Source organism: Bos javanicus, chromosome 16 (genome assembly GCF_032452875.1).
Source record: "Bos javanicus breed banteng chromosome 16, ARS-OSU_banteng_1.0, whole genome shotgun sequence".
NCBI lineage: Eukaryota > Metazoa > Chordata > Mammalia > Artiodactyla > Bovidae > Bos > Bos javanicus.
Window position 1 is genome coordinate 14357298 of NC_083883.1, and position 9268 is coordinate 14366565.

The window sequence follows — 9268 nt, forward strand, 5'->3', positions numbered from 1 at the left end:
AGGAGAGGGTCAGGAGGATGAATTTTATTAAAGAAAGCTGAGGGTATTTGTTTTGACTAGCTATTTGATGAAAGGGAATGAGGAAACTTCAGAATAAGACATTTGAAAAAAGAAAGGCTAAAACAATCTGTTTAGATTGAGAGATCTAATTAGAAAAATCTAAATAGATTGCCAATGAGTACTTGTAGCCTGGCTTCATGTGATACTGTGAATTTATAAGAAAGTAGTTCTGTGTGTGTGTCAGGACATTTATAAGAAAACAATTTATGGGCATTTCTAGGAATGAAAATGGATCAAGGAAGGGTCTTACAGTTTTGCAGGAACATATAGAAAAAGTGATGTTCCTACGAGGAAGACTAGAATAAATTACAAAAAAACTACAAGAAAGGCTGTGAGCAGTCCCAAGATGGCAGAGAAATAGGATGGGGAGACCACTTTCTTCCCCACAAATTCATCAAAAGATCATTTGGATGCTGAGCAACTTCCACAAAACAACTTCTGAATACTGATGGAGGACACCAGGCACCCAGAAAGGCAGTCTATTCGCTTCAGAAGGAGGTAGGACAAAATATAAAAGACAAAAAGAGACAAAAGAGTTAGAGACCTGGGGAGGGAGTCATGAAAGAGGAGAAGTCTCCATACAGTAGGAAGCCCTCTCAGAGGTGGATCTGTGGGGAGTTTTGGAACCTCAGAGGGCAACATAACCAGGAGAAAGAGAGAGAGGAAAAAAAAAAAAACACAGAATACATGCCTAACTGCAACTGCCAGCAGAGAAGTAGCCCAGATGCTCGCATCTGCCACCAGTGAGCGAGGGCTGGGCAGTGAGGTGCGGGCTGCATCATCAGTGCTTAGGGTAAGGACTGGGCCTGAATGCCCCGAGGACAATCTGAGGGAACTAACACGAGATAGTAAACCAAACTGTGGGATTGCCAGAGAGAGAGAGAAAAAAAAGAACTTTGCCGTGAAAGGCTCTAACCTAGTGCACAGCCTGGCCTGCTCATGGAACAAAGGATTGAGCGAATACCAAAGGAGAGCTAGCTGGCTGCTTACAGGCCCCTTCCCGTACCCCCTACCCCCACACTGAGGTAGAGAGGCAGGTGTGTGACAGCCAGAGCCAAAGGCAAGGGGCTGCTCCTATCTTGGCCCCAGAGATGGCATCTTCCACCAAACTGTGAGCAGGCTCCCAGCTGCTAACCACGTCTTCCTGAGATCTTGAATGACTGACATCCACCAAGAGGGTCACAGCCTGAAATCAGCTCCCCAGAGGAGACAAATGGCACACCTGAGATGGTGCTCTCACAGCACACCTGGAAAACCAAGCAGCTGGGACCAGGGAGATGATTAAGATGCACGGCCCACCTGGAAAGTGCACTCACCAATCACCTGGTCGCCTAAGTTGCTCAGACCTGGGAAGGGCACAAAACGCAAGGCCCACTCCGGACAGTGCCCTTGCAGAGCACCCTGGAGCCTGAGAAGTGTAGACATGGGAAGCATGTACTGCCATGAGCTGGGGCAAACCCAGAATGCTCCATATACTGTGAGCACTCCCCACACATGCCATTGATATTTGTTTGCAGTGTCCCTCCCTCTGCACAACACAACAGAACTAGTGAGCCTAAGTAAGTGACCACGTTCATCCTCTTGCTTTAGGGTGGAAATTAGATAATGAGAAGACTTGCAAACAAAGGAAGTCAAAATAAAGAAGAGGGAACCGCTCTGGAAGTAACAGGTGGAACAGATTAAAACCCTGTAGTTAACATTGGGCACAGGAGGGGGGTCTATGGACCTTGAAAATAAGTACAAGTGGGAACAAGGAACTATCTGACACTGAAATGACCCCACACTGCCCACAACAGCTCCAGAGAAATTCCTAGATATATTTTTATTATTATCAATTTTTAATTTTTTAAGTCCTTTATTACTCCTTTAATTTTCATTTTTATAACCTACTATTACCTTGAAAAAAAAAGACCTATTTTTAAAGGAAATTTCATATATATATATATATATATATATATTTCAATTTTGTGATTGATTTTGTTTTGTATTTTTTATATTGTATTTTTTGGGGTCTAACCTCTATTCTAGATTTTTAATCTTTGCTTTTTGATATTTGTTATTAATTTTGTACCTTTAAGAATCTAATCTTCAGTATCCATTTTCACTTAGGGATGTAATTACTGGCTTGATTACTGCCTCCCCTTTTGACTGTCCATTTTCTCCCTCAGTTAACCTATGTCTCCTCCCTCCCCCTTCTCTTCTCTAATTTGTGAATCTCTCTGAGTGTTCTGGGCTGTGGAGAACACTTAGGGAACTGGTTACTGGCTAGATTGGCCTCTCCCCTTTGACTCCCCCTCTTCTCCTCCTGGTCACCCCTATCTCCCTCCTCCCTGTTCTCTATGTAACTCTGTGAATCTCTCTGGGTGTCCCTCATTGTGGAGAATTTTTCACCATTAACCTAGACTTTTTATCATCTATACTGTATGGATGGAGAAGCCTTGAGGCTACTGTAAGAGAAAGACTGGAAGCCAAAGGCAGGAGGCTTAACTTCAAAACTTGAGAACATCAGAGAACTGCTGATTCAAGGGAACATCAATAGACAAAAGCTCACCCAAAAGTCTCCATACCTACACTAAAACCAAGCTCCATCCAAGAGCCAACAAGTTCCAGTGCAAAACATACCATGTTAATTCTCCAGCAAAGCAGGGACACAGGTCTGAGCATTAAAAGACAGGCTTCCCAAAGCCATGCCAAACCCATAGACACCCAAAAGTGCACTACTGGACACTTCACTCCAGAGAGAAAAGATCCAGTTCCACCCACCAGAACACAGACATAAGCTTTCCCAACCAGGAAACCTTGACACACTACTAGTTCAACCCCACCCACAGGGAGCAGGCTCCACAATAAAGAGGAACCATGAACTTCCAGTCTACAGAACGGGCACCCCAAACACAGCAATCTAAACAAAATGAAAAGGCAGAGATATATTCATCAGGTAAAGGAACATGATAAATACCCACCAAACCAAACCAAAGAGGAGGAGATAGGGAGTCTACCTGAAAAATAATTCAAAATAATGATAGAAAGATGATCCAAAATCTTGAAAACAAAATGGAGTTATAAATAAATAGAGACAAGGATTGAGAAGATGCAAGAAATGTTTAACAAGGACCTAGAAGAAATAAAGAACAGTCAATCAATAATGAATAATGCAATAACTGAGATCAAAACCACTCTGGAGGGAATCCACAGTAGAATAACTGAGACAGAAGGGAGGATAAGGGAGGCAGAAGATAGAATGGTGGAAATAAATGAAGCAGAGAGGAAAAAAGAATTAAAAGTAAGGAGGACAACATCAGAGACCTCTGGGATAATGTTAAATGCCCCAACACTCAAATCATAGGTGTCCCAGAAGAAGACAAAAAGAAAGGGCATGATAAAATACTTAAGGAGGTAATAGTTGAAAGCTCCCCTATTATGAGGAAGGAAATAGGCATCCAAGTCCAAGAAACCCAGAGAGTCCCAAACAGGATAAACCCAAGCCAAAACACACAAGACATATATTAATCAATGAACAAAGATCAAACACAAATAGCAAATATTAAAAGCAACAAGGGAAAAGCAACAAATAACACACAGGGGATCCCTATAAGGATAACAGCTGATCTTTCAATAGAAACTCTTCAGGCCAGAAGGGAATAGCAGGACATACTTAAAGTGACAAAAGAGAAAAACCTACAACCCAGATTACTATACCCAGCAAGGATCTCATTCAAATATGAAGGCGAAATCAAAAGCTTACAGACAAGCAAAAGCTGAGAGAATTCAGCACCACAAAACCAGCCGTTCAACAAATGCTGAAGGGTTTTCTCTAGACAGGAAACACAGAAAAGGTTTATAAAATCGAACCCAGAACAACAAAGTAAATGGCAATGGGATCATACTTAACAATAAATACCTTAAATGTAAATGGATTGAATGCCCCAACCAAAAGACAAAGACTGGCTGAACAGATACAAAAACAAAACCCCTACAAGAGATCCCACCTCAAACCAAGGGACACATACAATCTGAGAGTGAAGGGATGGAAAAAGCCATTTCATGCAAAATGGAGACCAAAAGAAAGCAGGAGTAGCAATACTCATATCAGATAAAATAGACTTTGAAATGAAGACCATGAAAAGAGACAAAGAAGGACACTACATAATGATCAAAGGATCAATCCAAGAAGAAGATATAACAATTATAAATATATATGCACCCAACATAGGAGCACCTTAATATCTAAGGCAAAGGCTAACAAGTATGAAAGGGGAAATTAATAGTAACACAATAACAGTGAGAGAATTTAATACCCCACTCACATCTATGGATAGATCAACCAAACAGAGAATTAGCAAGGAAATACAAACTTTAAAAGATACAATGGACTAGTTAGATCTCTTTGATAACTATAAGACATTTCACCCCAAAACAATGCATTTCACCTTTTTTCTCAAGTGCACACAGGACATTCTCTAGGATAGATCAGAATCTAGGCCATAAATCTAGCCTTGGTAAATTCAAAAAATTGAAAGAATTTCAAGCATCTTTTTTGATCACAATGCCAACTACAGGAAAGATTAGATGTCAACTACAGGAAAAAAAAAAAAAAAACTATTAAAAATACAAACATATGGAGGCTAAACAACACACTTCTAAATAACCAACAAATCACGGAAGAAATAAAAAAAGGAAATCAAAATATGCATGGAAATAAATGAAAATGAAAACACTACAACCCAAACCTACAGGATTCAGTAAAGGTGGTGCTAAAAGGAAGGTTCATAGCAATACAAGCTTACCTTAAGAAACAAGAGAAAATTCAAATAAATAATCTAACTTCACACCTAAAGCTACTAGAAAAAGAAGAAATGAAGAACCCCAAAGTGAGTAGAAGGAAAGGAATCATAAAAATCAAAGCAGAAATAAGTGAAAAAGAAATGAAGGAGACTATAGCAAAAATCAACAAAAATAAAAGCTGGTTCTTTGAGAAGATAAATAGGCAAACCATTAGCCAGATTCATCAAGAAAAAAAGAGAGAAGGATCAAATCAACAAAATTAGAAATGAAATTGGAAAAATCACAACAGACAACACAGAAATACAAAGGATCATTAGAGACTACTATCAACAACTATATGCCAACAAAATGGACAACTGGGAAGAAATGGACAAATTCTTAGAAAAGTATAACTTTCCAAAACTGAACAAAGAAGAAATAGAAAATCTTAACAGACCCATTACAAGCATGAAAATCAAAACTGTACTCAAAATTCTTCCAATAAACAAGAGCCCAGGGCCAGACATCTTCACTGATGAATTCTACCAAAACTTAGAGGAGCTAACACCTGTCCTACTCAAACTCTTCCAGAACATTGCAGAGGAAGGTAATCTCCCACTCATTCCATGAGGCCACCATCACCCTAATACCAAAACCAGATAAAGATGCCACAAAAAAGAAAACTACAGGCCAATATCACTGATGAACATAGATGCAAAAATCCTCAACAAAATTCTAACAAATATAATCCATTGACATATTAAAAAGATTATACATCATGAACAAGTGGGCTTTATCCCAGAGAGGCAAGGATTCGTCAATATTTGGAAATAAATCAATGTGCAACACCATACTAACAGATTGAAAGATAAAAAAAAAAAAATGATTATCTCAATGGATACAGAGAAAGCCTTTGACAGAATTCAATACCCATTTATGATTAAAAAGTCTCCAGAAAGCAGGCATGGAAGGAACATATCTCAACAGAATTAAAGCCATATTCGATAAACACACAGCAAACATCATCCTCAATGGCAAATAATGAAAGCATTTCCTCTAAAATCAGGAACAAGACAAGGGTGCCCACTCCCACCACTACTATTCAACATAGTTTTGGAAGCCCTAGCCACAGAAATTAGAGAAGAAAAAGAAATAAAAGGAATCCAGATTAGAAAAGAAGAAGTAAAACTCTCATTGTTTGCAGATGACATGATCTTCTACACAGAAAACCCTAAAGACACTACCAGAAAATTACTAGAGCTAATCAATGAATATAGTAAAGTTGCAGGATATAAAATAAATACACAAATTCCTTGCATTCCTTACACTAACAATAAGAAAACAGAAAGAGAAATTAGGAAAACAATCCCATTCACCATTGCAACAAAAGAAAACATTTTTACTTAGGAATAAATTTATCTAAAGAAACAAAAGATCTATATATAGGAAACTATAAACACTGATGAAAGAAATCAAAGAGGACACAAATAGATGGAGAAATATACCATGCTCATGGATTGGAAGAATCAATATACTAAAAATGAGTATCCTACACAAAGCAATCTATAGATCCCCTGTCAAGCTGCCAATGGTATTTTTCACAGAACTAGACAAATAATTTCACAATTTGTATGGAAATACAAAAAAACAAAAAAAAAAACAAAAACAAAACTCAAATAGCCAAAGCAATCTTGAGAAAGAAGAGTGGAACTGGAGGAATAAACCTGCCTGATTTCAGACTATACTAAAGAGCTACAGTCATCAAGATAGTATGGTACTGGCACAAAAATAGAAATATAGATCAATGGAACAAAATAGAAAGCCCAGAGATAGATCCATGCACCTATGGACACCTTATTTTTGACAAAAAAGGCAAAAATATGCAATGGAAAAAAGACAATCTCTTCAACAAGTGGTGCTGGGGATACTGGTCAATCACCTGTAAAAGAATGAAACTAGAACACTTTTTAAGACCATACACAAAAGTAAACTCAACATGGATTAAAGATCTAAATGTAAGACCAGAAACTATAAAACTCCTAGAGGAAAACAGGCAGAACACTCTCTGACATAAATCACAGCGAAATCTTCTATGACCCACCTCCCAGAGTAATGGACATAAAAGCAAAAATAAACAAATGGGACCTAATTAAACTTAAAAGCTTTTTCACAATGAAGGAAACTATAAGCAAGGTGACAAGACAGCTTTCAGAATTGGAGAAAATAGTAGCAAACAAAGCAACTGATGAATTAATCTCCAAAATATACACACAACTCATGCAGCTCAATACCAGAAATATAAAGGACCCAATCAAAAAATGGGCCAAAGAACTAAACAAACATTTCTCCAAAGAAGACATACAGATGGCTAACAAACACATGAAAAGATGCTCAACATCACTCATCAGAGAAGTGCAAATCAAAACCACAGTGAGGTACCATCCCACGCCAGTCAGAATGGCTGCTATCAAAATGTCTACAAACAGTAAATGCTGGGGAGGGTGCGGAGAAAAGGCAACCCTCTTACACTGTTGGTGGAATTACAGATTAGTAGCACCACTATAGAGAATAGTGTGGAGATTCCTTAAAAAACTGGAAATAGAACTGCCGTACAACTCAGCAATCCCACTGCTGGACATACACACAGAGGAACCCATAATTAAAAGACAGATGTATACCTCAATGTTCATTGCAGCAATGTTTACAATAGCTAGGACATGGAAGCAAGCTAGATGTCCATTGGCAGATGAATGGATAAGAAAGTTGTGGTACATATACACAATGGAATATTACTCATTATTTAAAAAAACACACATTTTAGTTCTAATGAGGTGGATGAAACTGCAGCATATTATACAGAGTGAAGTAAGTCAGAAAGAAAAACATCAATACAGTATATTAATGCATATATATGGAATTTAGAAAGATGGTAATGATGACCCTATTTGCAAGACAACAAAAGAGACACAGATATAAAGAAGAGACTTTTGGGCTCTGTGGGTGATGGTGAAGGAGGGACGATTTGAGAGAATAGCATTGAAACGTATATTACTATAAATGAAATGGATGACGAGTTCAAATGCAATGCATGAAATAGGACACTCAAAGCTGGTGCACTGGAACAACCCAGAGGGATGGGATGAGGAGGGAAGGGGTTTAGGGATGGAGGGACACAGGTACACCTGTGGCTAATTCTTGTCAGTGTATGGCAAACACCACCACAATATTGTAAAGTAATTAGCCTTTAATTAAAATAAAATCAATTTTAAAAATTAAAAAAAAATAAAAAGAAATGCTGTGGCTGAATGAAAAACTGAAAAGGTAAGAGTAATGCCTAGAATAGGAGCTCCTCCAAAAACAAAACCCAATATCCTGACCTCAGTAACCTAAGGATGTGTCATTTTATTTGGAAAAGGGTCTTTGCAGATGTTAATTAAAAATTTCAGGATGAAATCATCCGCATTTATCCAGGTGGGCTCTAAATCCAGTGGCAGGTATCCTTGTAAGAAAAATGTAACAATGTAAGATTTCATGGAGACAGAGGCAGATTTTGGAGTTATGCATCCACAAACCCAGGAAATCTTGAACCACTAGAAGCTGGAAATAGGCAAGAGGGAATCTCTACATACCACAGAGGTAGTGTAATTCAACCATATATTGGCTTTTGAATTTCTGGCATCCAGAAGTGCGAGAGAAAAGTTCTGTTGTTTTAAACCACTCTTATTTTGGTAATTTGTTATAGGAGCTGTGAGAAACTAATACAGTGACTATGGATATGGGAGAAGAATATTGAGTCTATTATTCCTGTGTTGTGCCTCTCTCAGAATGAAGATAGGATCTGGAAAACAGAATAAAGCAAGTAGGGATAATATGAAATATATCAAGAGCTGTATATAAAACAATATATGCAATTGATCTATAAGATATGAAATATTATGCAAGTGAAGCTATGTGTCTTCCTTTCTTCTATTCATAAGTTTTTAAAATGCAATGAGAGTATAATTTTATTAATGATAGCTATTTTTGCAGCCAGTTAAGCCAACTGTGCTCTTTTCCCCATGAGGGCCCAGTGTGCAGTAGCTGCAGACAGCTACTAGAATATTTAATTCCTATATTTCAATCTTGGAGAGTTAGATAAAATATTTATCATATGCCTGCCTCATAGCTTAGTCCTTGGTAGTGTATGCAGCCTGTTGCCTGTACAGGTAGCCATAAGGGACCTTGGAGACAACTCTTTTCAGTGGACACTCAAGACTGGCATGCCATTCCCTGTCTAGGCTCCAGACAGATATGTGCACTGCCTTTGGAAAGCCTGAGGGCACACTGGCCAGGGTCCACATTGGACAAGTCATAAATCTATATCTGCACCAAGCTGTAGAGCAAGGAACACGTGATTGAGACAGTCTGCAGGGCCAAGTTCAAGTTCCTTTGGAGCCTAAAGTCC

At 38.3% G+C, this 9268-nt stretch overlaps 1 pseudogene; it reads left to right on the plus strand.

Annotated features, from left to right (window-relative positions):
• The first annotated feature begins 8847 nt into the window (after window positions 1-8847).
• LOC133228338 (small nucleolar RNA SNORA70) lies at window positions 8848-9057 on the plus strand (annotated as a pseudogene).
• The last annotated feature ends 211 nt before the right edge of the window (window positions 9058-9268 follow it).